The sequence below is a fragment of the Ceratotherium simum genome, chromosome 3 (genome assembly GCF_057802395.1).
Source record: "Ceratotherium simum simum isolate JZ-2026a chromosome 3, ASM5780239v1, whole genome shotgun sequence".
Classification (NCBI taxonomy): Eukaryota; Metazoa; Chordata; class Mammalia; order Perissodactyla; family Rhinocerotidae; genus Ceratotherium; species Ceratotherium simum.
The window spans coordinates 56,584,263-56,598,298 of record NC_141902.1 but is presented as its reverse complement, the minus strand read 5'-3'; the positions used below and the strand labels follow the sequence as shown (position 1 = coordinate 56,598,298).

Here is a 14,036-nt window from a genome sequence, read left to right as displayed (position 1 = left end):
TGTCTACAGATAAAGAAATTGGCCTCAGACATGGGAATAGAGCTCGAATGAAGGGAACTGAGCCAGACACAGGTGGAAAGGGACAGTTCAGGCAGTCCTTGAAGAATGAGTGGCCAAGATGAGTACACGGTACTCTAAGAGCATCATATCTAAAACGACTCTCTCTGCCCAGTAAGAGTTATCTCCCTCCTTTCACTGTTGAGGAAAAAGGCCCAGAAAAGAGTAGCTACTAGTCATTGGTGCCTGTATGAGACACTGAGGCCCAGGTAAACACACCTGGGCACAAGGTTATCACAGTACGGAGTTGTGATGTGAATCCAGCTCCCACTAGCTCCAAAGACTCGACTCTGGGTGGAAAAGCAAGACTAACCCCTTAAGCCTAAAGAAGCAAGAAGGAGCTGTTTTCAAGATCCAATTCCATCTCTTCATGGATAGGCCCACCCCAACACCCCAGAGGGGAGGTGCAAGCATGGATTTAGTAACACAAACTTTGCAACAGATGCGTAATAGCACAGTTCCTGTCATTGCCTAAACCATGAGAATCAGAGTGCACACCTTGCCATGCATGGAAGCCTCGCTACATGTGTTCAACTTAATTCTGCATCTGGTGAGTGGCTCAGCATACACATGAACTCAGCGTATACATGAAGCCAAAATCAAGGAGTCTAACTGAAAACCTAAAACCCATAAAGCACTAGAATTGCATCTCTGATACAAACAAAATAACCCTGAGCAGAGTGAGGTTATTCAGAGATTGTCTCTGATACAGAAATCCCACACAGTGCCCAGAAAATGGTCCTCAGAACACAGTGAATCAACCTGACCCCCCACCATCTGCCTCTCAGCCTTGACCCATTGAGGACTAAGTTGTAGCACTGGCTTTCGGGACCACCAGCAGCAATCACAGTCCCCCTGGAGAACTGGCCCCATGGAGGCTGACTGAGGCCAGCAGAGGTGGAGCGAGAAGTCGGCCTCCAAGATGAACACACGTCTCTCTTCCCTATTCATTTCTGCCCCACGTTGACCAAGCTCCTCCCCTAACTCAAGGGGCCCCGTGCTACAGAAGCAACTTCTTAAAGTTGACACACGGGGAGGGCCATATCCAGGGGTACCATGGTGGGTAAGATGGAAGAAAATAATGCAAATAATCAGCAACCCAGTCTTGCCACCAGCAGTAAAATCCCATTTCCAGTCGTGGTCCAGGCAGTAAAAGCAAGAGGAGAAAAAGCCCTGCCTGAGGTCCGACAGACCAGGCTGGACCCCGGCCCCACTTTCTGTCTGACCCGGGCGAGCTCCTTCACCCTCAACCTCAGTCTTGTCCTCTGTAAAACGGCAACTACCTGCCTCACGGGCTATTGGGAGGGTTAAGACACAAGACCCTGTGCCAGGCACGTAGCTCGACGCCTAGTACCTTGTGAGTACTCCATAAACGGCCGTTAGAACTATTAACTACTCAAGCGGACAATCAATTTGGCTTCTCATGAAAACTAAACACAACTTTTCAAAGGTTTGGCTGCAGCAGTGCTGAGCCTGCAACAACACACCAGGGTCTCAGGAGAACAACCCCAGGGCCAATTCACTGCCTGGACTCAAGACACCCCCTTCAGCAGCAGAGCCCTGAACCCCTCCTATCATTCCCCTCCAACCCTCGCTCTGCCTGCTTTGAGGTTTCTGTTGCCAGTTCGCAGCTTCCAATATGGTCTCTTCTCAATGCCCCACTTACGTGCCATGTTAGCCCAGCTGACACAGCCTGCTCTTAACACAAAACGCCCTCAGTATTTCCAGAAATGCTGACTTACGGGGTAGGCACAGTGCAGAGACCCCATAGGATCTCATCTCATGAATCTGAGCAGCACAATAGTGAAGGGAGGATTTCACTGACAAAACCACAACCTACAATAACAATAATGAGCTACAAGCACAAGGACACAGGGCAGGTAACAGTCTCCCATACTTTTCAGCCAGGCTTCTATTTCAGACCACTCACCCTCGCGCGGCTGGAGGAGACAGACAGGCCAGATAGAATCCCGCCAGGTCTCTGGTGGCCTTACAGACACACACCTCAGGCAGTTCACCAAGAGTTACACTCGAGGACAAGTATGAGACTTGCATCCAGAACCTTAGACCTCACTTCTTCATGTGTGATCTACAGACCAGCAGCAGCAGCACCACCTGGAGCTTGTTAGAAATGCAGCATCTCAGGCCCCACCCAGACCTACTCAGTCAGGATCTGCATTCAACTCGATCCTCTAGGTGACATGGCTTTAGGGTATTGAGAACAAAGTAGCCTACCCAGATAGGGTTGTGATAGTTTACTCAGGTTTTTACTTTATCTTTTTCTTTCGTCATCCAAGTTCTATGACAGCATAGACTGTGCCTACCTTAGCCACTGGCACGTAGTAGATACTGAATAAATATTTGTTGAATGAATGAATGTATGGATGGGTGTTCTACCAAGCGACTAATCTACCAAGCGACTAAAGAGACCTATCTGTTATAAGTGCAAAGAAAGATGCAACCAAGGGTCTGAGAGAGCAAGAGGGAGAGAATACCTGGGGGTGGGGGCAAAAGGTCTTTAAAGGAGGTAGTCAGATAAGTCCTTTCTGAAAGTGGATGGCATTACGTAAGATGAGATGGATAAGGAGGAACAAGCTGAGTAAAAGGATGTCAGGCAGAGGGAACAGCACCCGCATTTGCCACCTAAAGAGTCTTTTCTAGTAGGCCAATCAAGATAGAGAATCAAGACTTGAATGTTTGGCTGTGGTGGTGGAAGGCAGAATCAGAAGGCCCCACGACCACTGTGACTGTTGGGGGCAGAAAGGCCGTGTCTGGAGTCACAGCTGCCATCTCCAAGGCTCTTGGAGCTGAGTGTGTGAGAGGCTGGCTATAAAGGGAGGCAGTCCATCAGCCAGACTCGGCTGGACTTTGTGACTGCTGGCCACGACCCCTCCAGCCTCAGATTCCACAGGTCTACAGTTGCTTACAAAGCAGAAACATGGAGATTACTCACCGTTTTCAACAAGTCAATCCAGGAACTCGTGGGGCAGCCAAGCATCCAAGGGTCCAGGAACCCAGTCCAGATATTACCCTGCAGCAGCACACTGGCAAAAAGAGACAAATGACAAGTGTCAGTGCAGGCAGCTGCATACTAGGTGAGCAATGTTCTCCCAACATTGAATGGCACTGGTGGGGTTCAGATTATAAAGAGGGAGGAAAAAGAAATCACTACACAGGGTAAATGGTCTCAGAGGACTGTGCAGTAACACAGCTGGCAACCCCTCTGCCCTCAGTCTTGGGAGAGGCACATCCCACCACCAGCAGCCTCTCTCTGAAAATCCCCCCAACATGGAGTCCAGACATATGGCTGCAAAGGGTCCTTAGAGATAATCAGGACCAACCCCTCTCTTTCCAGAAGAGAAAAACTAAGACTCAGAAAGAAGACAGGCCTTGTCCAAAATCAGCAGTGAGTAATGGTGAGGCTAGAAATAGAATTGCACAATCAAGCCTATAAAGCTTCAATTTACCTGTAAATTACCTTCCTTAATAAAACTCAGTTTCTAAATAAATGTTATTCTTATTCTGTCTGGCTCTTAACCGAGAAGAAGAGACAAAGCAGCCTGCAGTTCCAAATCTTAACCGTTCCTCTAGTTCTCTCTCCTGAATCCCCAAAGACCTTCAACAGGCAAACTGAAACTCCTGGTTTTCTTCAAAAACAAAACTAAAAGAAAAAAAAAAAAAAAAAAACAGAACTGTTCACATTGAGAAGAAAAAAATCTAAGAACTTTGGAGAAAAACCTGAAGACCTAAAAATTCTGAATTTATGAGATATAAAGAACAACACAGAACCAAAACGAAAGCTCCTTTTCCATACATCAGGTTTATGGACCCAAGAGACCAGAACCCTCCAGGGAAATGACTGGAACCATAAGTAGTAGTACATTTCAAGATGTGTGGGCGAAGACTATCGTTAATAGTCATCTTGCTAAAATGAAATGGATAATCAAAATGCTAATTCTCTAAGAAATGAGTCTTCTGATTATGTTTTTAATTATCCTCATCTAATTAGATATTTAAGCCATAATCATCTAAATAGTTACCTCTTCCCCTGAGGTTCTAGTTCCAGCTGACCCTGACAAATCAATGCAACCTTGGGCAGATCACAACTAACCTTGCAGACCCTTCAGTCAATTCATCCATAAAAAGAGTACAGATGGGATAAAGCTCAGGTGTCCTTCAGCTTGAGAATTCTAAAATTCCCTCACATTGCTGGCACAAAGCTGAAAGCACCTCCCATTAAGTCAGCTTATACAAAGCATAATTACTCGCCTACTTTGAAGAAGTGAATGTCAGTCATTATAAATTTAAATTGCCATATCTCTTAGGAAATAACTATGAAGTTGGTGTAATAATAGCTGTATTCTGTTTCTAGGGAGTTAGCTCCAGCAGTGACAAATCTGCCCCTCACTACATGGGTATTTGGATCTGTTTTCCCAAAGGTCCATTATTATTTATAAGGCGAAAGTTAGGGTTTCTTTTGCATACAGTGGAATTTAGGCAGTGAGGTCATTTGTTTTGAAACTACAGCAACCATTCCAATTTTTTTCCTCATTTTAGCATTCTAGTTACTCTGGGTCAAGAAAAGGAGATGCAGATTTTAAAGAAAATGCAAAGCCGCTAGGCCACCCACCGCACGGTCACGGATTCGGCCCTAGACAACCCATGGTGTAATTTACCGCTCATTTCCCTTTCAACAGTTAGACACCCTCAAAGGTAAAAAGCCAATGCAGACTCACACACAGGCAGACCAAAGACATTTCAAGAAATCTTCAACAGCCCCAGAATTCATTAAAAAGAAAAAAGGCAACCTACCATAATGTCCACATTATTCCTTATCCTTATGGAGAGGGAGGGTCCACAAACTCCTCTGGAAATATGAGGGACCCTTTCACCCAAAAGGAGAACATAATGCATTCAGTTTCAAACGGTTCATGAGTGCCCTGAAATTTCTCTCTGTACCTCAGGTTAAGGACCCTGCTAAGTTAAAATGGTATAAGGAGTCCCCTTTTATAATTCTGAACTTTCTACAACCCCTTTGTAAATGGGGTTGTGAATGGCAACCCCATTCGCAAAGTGATACCCAAGGACAAGTACCAATGAGAAAATCGGCTTCTTGTAGCATTTATTATGGGCAAGTCCACCTCTGCAGCTAGCAATGCAAACAACGGTTTGAAAGCCCTCTGCTCCTGGGATCCTTTGCTTAACAGTTTAAAGAGGGAAATGTCCAAAGCTATGTTTGTGCTTGGTACTCAATTTCTCAAAACTAAAAAAATAACCATCAGGGCCAGCCCTGTGGCCTAGTGGTTAAGTTTGGCGCACTTCACTTCAGTTCCCAGGAGCAGACCTACACCACTGGCAGGCAGCCACGCTGTGGTGGCAACCCACATACAAAATAGAGGAGGATTGGCACAAATGATAGCTCAAGGCGAATCTTCCTCAAGCAAAAAATGAGGCAGATTGGCAACAGATGTTACCTCAGGGCAAATCTTCCTCAGCAAAATAAATAAATAAAATAAGCTTCACCAACAAACTGAAATACGTATTGTTTAGGAATGCATACATAGGTGATAAAAATAAGAAAAGCAAGGATTGGTTAAAACAAAAAGTTGAGACACTTGTCACCTCTGAGTGGCCAGGGGAGCCTCTAAGATACTCATAATGTTGATTTCTTTACCTGGTTGTTGGCTTCACAGATGTTCATTTCACTCTTCAAACTCCATCCATACATTTTATCTACTCTTCTATATGTATGTCACAAGGTAAAGCAATTACAAAAGAGACAGATTCACGTCAGTGACAGGGACCTCCAGGAGTTCTCCCCCAGTTTAAGACACCCCAATAAACCTGCAGAGGGAGCCCAGTGCTTGTCAAAGGGCAGAGCCCAACAAGGAATAGTTACAAGTTCTGGCTCCAGGGGCATCATCTATAAATACATTTTCATTTTTACAAGTCCACGCCCTGGGACAGTCCTGTGCCCCAGGCTGAGGCTACTCTGACCTCCAATGCTGCCCATCAGTCTGAGAAAAGCTGGTGTTGGGTTTCTGCAAACCCAGTGGTCTTTCCTCTCACACGCTCTGCAGGCCTATTTCCTGGGGCACATTCTGTTACCATGAACAATCTCATAAGTCTTCCTGAACAGCTGAGAAGGGAGCGAAGGTCTAGACACTTCTGCAGAGTCCAGAGGAACGTTTGGCCACCTCCTTCCTCAAGTGGATTCATAGGCGGGGGTTCCTTACATCTTCTCCTTCAGGTGCCTCATCATTACTTTACCTTCCTCCGGAGAATTCTGCTTATTCAATGAATGGTCAAGTCATCCACTGGCCAGAAAAGTAGGTGAAGTGTATGGAGACACATCCAGTATGTCTCAATTCCTAGCCCTTCCCACAATTCCCAATATTATCTTGACCAAGTAAGGAAAGTAAGCTCCTTTCCTAGTAATTTGAGCAAGAGCACGTCATTCAAAAAAGACACCATTTTGTAATCTCCCTCGCAGACAAAGCTTTTATTTTTTTTTTTTAACTTACACTAGCCAAAAATTGACACCATAACATCAAACAACATTTTAACCTGATTTTGGATAGCCTACACTCCATACCCTGTGCAAGGCAGTATGTGCCTAAAGGAAATACTGTCATCCCTTATGTCTTGCCATATGTCTTCTAACTCTTCTCCTAGCTCAAGTCTGCAGTTTAAAAAAGCAACGTAAAAGCCAAATTAAGAATACAGAACCCACTCTCTATTGTGTCACCGTCTTCAAAAGTAAAATATCCCACTGGATTCTGCCATCTCTCCTGAGCTCAAGATGGGCACGGCTTTCCCGCATGCATGCGCGTGTGTGTCTATGTATGCATGTAAGAGAAAGAGGGAGAGGCGGGGGAGGGAGAGGGAGAGAGAGAGAGAGAAGAGACAGAGACAGACAGTGTGGGTGCGTGAGTGTAACTGTATGTGTGAACACACACAAGAGTGCACACACACGCATGCAAGCCCAACATTCTTTTTGACAGACTCAAAACAATAGCTTATAGGGAAACCATGGCTAAGAGCTCAGAAAAAGTCAAGGCCTGCCAATTCCAGAAGGACAAAGGGTTTCGGCAACTAACACGGGAACAAAATGATCTCATGCCCCTTTCCCACTGAGACTGTGCCTGAGTGGGATCCTTCTCAAACTAGGAGTTCTCACTTACAGCACAGTCACTCTTTCCACTCTACAGGACCCATGAGGGAGGATGGCCAAGCCAGGAAACGGATTCCAGAGGTAGCTTTTTGATGTTGAACCCAGACAATCCGCAGACAGGGCCTCCTCAGCCAAAGAGGGGGCTGAAGCAAGACCCTGGCTTATCTTAAGGGCATTAGTCACTACATCCAACAGCTAGTTCCTTTAAATCAAGGGCCTGGGCCAAGACTGAAAGTGGACCTCCAATAACAGGCCTGTGTATCTGGGGCACTAGACTGTGCTAGGCCTCAGAGATCACAGGCAGGAGAAGGCCACAAGCTTCAGGCCTCATGGTGCCTCTCCCCTCCATTATCACACCAGCAGCCCTGGGCCATGGGGGTAGCATGCATGAATGAGCTCAGGTGCGTAGCTCAGCTCCTGCAGCCCCCGATCACGTGTCCCATTTCATATATTTATTATATACCAAGGTGCCAGGCACTAAGCTAAGTGCTGGGAGAGTAAGAAGGTGGTGACTTAAGGTCAAAAAGTTTCACAGATCTCCCCCCAATACACACACACACACACACACACACACGATAGTAGTTTTACTTCTAGTATCCTTAGAGAGAAGAGATCAAGACAAAAATGCTCTTAAATGAATTTTTAATTAATCCCAAGACCCCCTATATATGTTTTTTAAATATCAAAAAATAATTCCAGGGCATTATTATCCTATAGGTAAATACTTAATACACACAGATTAAGGATCCCTTGAATAACTTCCACAACACAATCAAACAGCTAGGATTCTGCCCCAAACGGGTGCTGGGGTCGGGGCTGGGGGTACAAAACAACCAAAAAAGGCTCCCAAATATTTGCCACACTCAGAGGCTATGCTATTTGAAAGAAACTTTAGGTCACAAGTGAAGGTAGGAAATATTTTCGAAATAAGCCGTAATATGCACCACCTCCTGTAGCTAGGCGGTCTTCTCCAGCGCCCCACCCCAACCAGCGCCCCACCCCAACCAGCGCCCCTTAGACAGCTCTCCTGCAATTCCCTCACAGGGAAACCCCACCCCTGCGCTTTTCTTACTGTTCTAGAATGCTCTCTTGTCTTGTCTGTCAACCTGGAGCTCCTTGAGGGCAAGGACTGCCCTTTCCTGCTGGTACCCTAGCACCTTTCACAGGGCACCCAGTAGATTTATAGGAAGGAAAGGGTGAGAAGAGGAAGAAAGACACTTACTTTGCATGTAAATAAGAAGAATCAAGTTTGAGGAGGAGGAAGGATGTAACTGGACCTTTTCCCTCTCAGCCCAGCAAACTCAGTGATTTCACATTCAGGTTTGAAAACTCAAGACTGTTATAAAGATACAAGAAAAAAATTCAACAGTCTTCCCCAAGGCCCAGTCCACATGAGCAGCCCAGCTTCCCCATAAATCAGTCTGACAGCAGCAAAGAGATGGAGTCAGGCTGGGGATGGTGGTCTTTTTTTTCTTTCTTGTGCCTCTCTGCTCTGCTTGCAGTACTGGCTTTTCTACCTCATTTCTTCCTTCTTCCTGTCCTTGAAGTTCTCCACCGCGTTCAGGATACAGTTCAAATTTCTTACCTTGGAATACGAGGCCCTGCACAGTTAGACCCCCACCTGAACCCCCTGACTCAGCCCCTTCCATAGACACGCACGCACACACATACCCACGAACCACAAACCAGTCCTGAGAGGCTGTCTGCGATTCTCCCCACCCCACCACATCCTGCCTTCTACTCACCCACTTTGGGGTCTGTGCCCAAGTCATTCCTTCCAGGAAAGCCCAGCTCCCTCATCTGATATAAATCTACCTTCCCCCTAAAACGCAGATCACATCCCCCCAGCCTCCAAGACGACTCCTCTGATCCTCCCAAATTAGTCTTTCCTTCCCCTTCATGCCCAAGGCTTCTGTCCCACTGTGAGAGAGTGTCCTCACACTAGAGAGTTAGCTTCTGTGTGCCTTTCACCCTCCCTAGACTGTATTCCCAGTCTATATAGCAATATGCTGTATATAGCATCCAACATAAACCTTGGCAAACAGCAAGGACTCAAATACCTATGAAATGCATATGCCTTAGTGTTTCAAGGGTTCTTGTGCGTGGCTCACAGGATGCCAATTCTAGAATCAAACCAAGCACACAAACAGCCTCAACAAGAGGGTAGTTTTTTGGTGGAGGTTCCCCCTCAACACACTCTACCAACACAAGTATTCAATTACATTAGTCCATCCATTCAGGCTCTATTTCCCAAAGGGCCAAACAACTAGATTTCCTCGGCAAACTCAGTGTTCCTCTGGGACCTACTAACAAAGCATATGACTTCAGGAGGCACAGGCACACTTTTCTTTATAAAGGACACATCTTCTGGATAAGTAACATTGTTAAAGGAACTAAATTTATAAGGTTACTCTAAAGCCAGATTTTTTGAGACAGATCAACCCATATGCTTTTTCTTCTGATGCATTGGGTGTGTTATGCGGGTCTAGAATTTAGACAGTTCCCTAGGTCAGAAAATGTATTTGCTTATGAACAGACAGAAATGGCAGTGTTCTTAATGCTCGTCTCAGATGAGAAGTCTGCTTGCATGCTCCAAATAAAATAAGGAAGCAGTATTTGACCCCAGTCAAGAAGCCTCTGGAATCTCTTTTCCCCAAAAACAAATGTTTCTCATTTGGTTCAAGCTCTGTTTCAACTACATGCCAAGAAAAGACAAAGAAAAACCCCACTACCACCCACTCCTGCTTTCGTGAAAACATCATAAATTATCTTTATTACGTCATATAGTAAAGTTTCCTCACATAGGTAATGCTGACAAATGGTTACAGGAGCTGTTTTCTCAACAACTGCTTTATTCGTAGGTGTTCCTGTGCTTGACTGCCAGGCGCTGGCTTTATTTCTCTCCAGAAACCAGACAGCACAGGGATGTGTGTCCCATCTGAAGTCTTTGACGTTGGTTTCTAAAGAACTGTCATGAATGTCAACATCAAAAAACAACTCCTTTGTAACATTAAATAGTTTCAGAAACAAAAATTGACTGGATGGAGTGTCTTAATATTCTACCTTTCCACAGCTAAGTAAATCCCAGCTGGGAGAGGGACGTTAGTAGTTTTAGCTTTCACATTGACCCCACAGGCCAACCCCTTTGTCACCATTCTGTTAGCATGCTGATTTAAATTTCTTTGAAATGCCTCTATCTCCTCTGGCACATTTCTTAGATTAGGATACTCTTAGGTAACATGTTTAAGCCCTGACAGTCCCACAATAGCACTTGACCCATCTTTTTGGTTTTTGTTACAGTCTTGCACTCCAATGGAAGCCAAAAGCTTTCCCATTTAAGCCAAAATGAAGGAAGGAAAACTCGAAGTACCTGAATTCTTAAAGGCTAGACAACCTTTACTATTGTCCATTCTTCCTAAGGTCCTCTCTGGCGATGGGTTTTTTGAGAACTTATCCAAGATTCTACACCAAAGATGTATCTTTTTTGTTCCAACCCGAAATTTCAGATGTAGAAGTAACTTTGGAGACCCCTGGGCCCATGTCTTACCAAACTCTCCTGCCACAATTCCACAAGACAGAAGGGGGTGGACCACCTGCACTGGGAAGCCATTCACAGCAAACATGAGATTTTCTTCATTTACGAAGTTCTACGTTGCAGCTTAAATTCATATCATGCAAATTTTGCACTTATTCAATATGTGCGTGCTTACTTTCATACTAAAATAACCTTTGTCTTCCAAATTATCTCAGTAAAATTAAGGCTCCAATAAGAGTCTCAAGTTTATCCTGTGGTTTCATATGCCCAGGTTCACCACCCAGCATTTCATCCCTGTCTAGGAAGCAGGAATCTTGGCTCTGCGCTTCCTCCTACAGACTAGGAACCTACTGCCCGAATGTTTGGTGACTTGATTAAGCGAGTTGGAAGCAGGCCCAGGTACAGTACCCAGGTCTCAGGCCTCAGTCTGGTGCTCTTTACCCCTTTGCATCCACCAATTCACAGCCATGCACAACCACTCCTTAACTCATAAGGTCATGGTCTACTTTAAAATCTGCCCATACACCTGCTCTATATTTAGGTAGTTTTCAGTTGGTGAGTGTTTTCTCCTAAGCACACCCCAAGGTTCACAAAATGGAAGCCTGATTCTTCACTGGTCTCAGATTGCCAAAATCTCCTTGGCCTTTGGAATATTTTGACTTCTCTCCCATTCACTGTGCACATTGTCCTCATCCACACCCATTGGCTAAAATCAAAAGTACAAGCTGCTTAGTGGAGACAAGTCATCAGCATCCAAAATCTAAAAAGAAAACCAAAATCGAATCTACTCAGGGGAAAACTGTCATCCCAAACATAATGCAATTCAGTTCAGAACTGTGTTGACCACTTTCCTATAAAGAGCCTTTGGGCCAGTGTTATCTACTTTAAGAGCTGTAGTAAACAGTACTGGAGTAAACATTAGCTGAGTATTTCACATTTCAGGGCAAAAGGCGAGAGAAAGGGGAAAGGGGCCATGCTAACATAAAAGTTGTGTTTATGAATCCCAAGGGGCATCATATATATCTAAAGCAGTGATTCTCAACAGGGAGCAATTTTCCCCCCTCAGGGGATATTTGGCAATGTTTGGAGACCTTCTTGGCTGTCACAACTGAAGGGGGAGGGGTGTGCTACTGGCATCTAGTGGGTAGAGGCCACGGATGGTGTTAAACATCCTATGATGCACAGGACAGCCTCCACAACAGAGAATCATCCAGCCCAAAATGTCAATGGTGGGTTCTCAACCAAGGTTGAGAACCTTTATTTAAAATACAGGAAACGGGAAGAACACTGGGGCAAAGTTATGAGTGCTAACTAATTCTTCCCCTAGGGGGCTGCTTGGTCTGGACATAGCACCTGCATTCCTGGGTCTCTGGCTCATTGTCACTGAAGAGAGAGCCTGGTTTTTTTTCAGAGATTTTGCAACCTCCAAACTGGATTCAACCATTACTTCTCAAAGCCTTCCAGCATGACGGTTCTCTAAGCCTAGAGCTACTGTCTCTTACCCTAACACCATTGATCAGGGGCACTTCCCACCGGTCTTCTCTCAGCCCTAACCCATTTCCACTGGAAGGAGGAGCAATGCTGAAAGCGACTTGTTTCTCTGTATCACCACCCACCAAAAAAGACCCCGGTGATCTCCCAGTTCAAAGAAATAAAAAGCAGCGAGTCCCCCCACTCAATTATGTCCTTCCGACTCAAATGATCCCATGCAATTAAACTAAGGACAGACATAGAAACTTCATTTTGAATTCTATATTCTGTCTTGCAAAAATGCATAAGCAAAAAAGAAAAAAGGCAGCCCTACAATAAAATTAAAAGAAAATTGCATGGCTGAACCGCATTCAATGATGTATAAGGTTTTTACATTTTCATAATATTTGGCAACCATAAATCAGCCCACCACCCCAGCTTAGGGGGTAGACTGAGTATGAAACCATTGTTTTGAGGACAGAAAACGCTACCACCTTGCCCTTCCCAAAACCTTCTCTACTGGCTCCAGCTGTATACACAACTCCCATGAAAGAAACCAGCTTAGTTGAGAGGCTGAACCCCTCCATATACAACCCAACGGTTGCTGGAACCGCAGAACACAGGAGATGTTTTACAAGTAACGTTCTCACTTTCAGGACAAGGAATGTAACATGTCAGATGGGGGAGAACATTAACATCTTAAACTGCCTCCACAAGTTCATCACTGCACACATGCAAGCGCACGCTCTGTCTCAAAGAGTCCAAGAGAGTGAACCACTTTCCCAGCCATGCTGCATGGGAATCCCGTTTCTCCATTACGCACGAGGCCAAGGATTCTCCAGATGCCAAGCTGGGACAGAGTACAGAAGCTGATGGGAAAAGTGGGAGAAGACACCCAGAAGAAAGAAGAGAGGAAATTGGAACTTATAAGGCTGAAAATAGCAAACACCCCAGCTATGAGCTAAAGGGTTTAACACATTTCAATGCCTCAAAAAAACCAAACCAAACCAAAACACCACTCACCACAAGTTTCCCAGTACATCTACCATCCATAAAACAAATGAGAGGAAATACAAATATCATTTAAGAGGGAAAAAAACTATCTAGTGAAAACTCTACAGATGGCAACAGAGGGTTAATGTCCCAGGGCAAGGCTTCCTCTCAGCAAGTATAAATCTGAAATCATAAAAAAGATGCTGAAGGATTTAGTCATGAGCCCTCCCCTAGGCCATCAGAAGGAATGGCAAAAATGCAGAGTGAGCGCTGGGAGCCAGAACGATTTCATTTTATTTCTAACTGTGCAAAGAATTTGCATTTAAAATGAGCATTTCATCAGACCTTCCGAGAATGCTTGATATTTGGCTGCTAACAAGAACACAAGTAATCCTCCAGAACATCAGATTTCTAATTATTTACTTGTAACAAAAGTATCTGGGTTCCTAGTAGACTGAAGAACACTTCTAACTAATTACATCTTCCAAGTCAGGTATAACTTAGAGTATGGTCAAATATAGACAACTCTTAAAATGCAGTCAAATCTCATTAACAAAAAGTAACCTTCTTGGTGACTAAACCCCCCATGAATCAAACTTTACGAAAATTTCTAGGTAACTTCACACTAACAAGGAAAGTATCGGGAAATAAAGATTCGTACAAGAACTGAAGAGAAAACCATTAGAAAAGTTGAAACCATTTTTGAAATTCAGCAATGAAGTGCCGAGCACCAGCCGTGAGAAGCACTGGGTGCAGGAGCATGATTGACAGAGCGGGGCCCAATGCAAGGAAATCCATGAGAGGCCA

At 44.7% G+C, this 14,036-nt stretch overlaps 1 protein-coding gene across 4 annotated transcripts in view; it reads right to left on the bottom strand.

Annotated features, from left to right (window-relative positions):
- TLN2 (talin 2) overlaps window positions 1-14,036 on the bottom strand; it is a 425,009-nt gene that overhangs the window by 350,363 nt on the left and 60,610 nt on the right. For all 4 annotated transcript variants that reach the window (XM_087428086.1, XM_087428077.1, XM_087428092.1 and 1 more), the window contains exon 2: window positions 3,011-3,101. The gene's annotated coding sequence lies outside the window, so the exon portion shown is untranslated. The remainder of the gene's footprint in view (window positions 1-3,010; window positions 3,102-14,036) is intronic.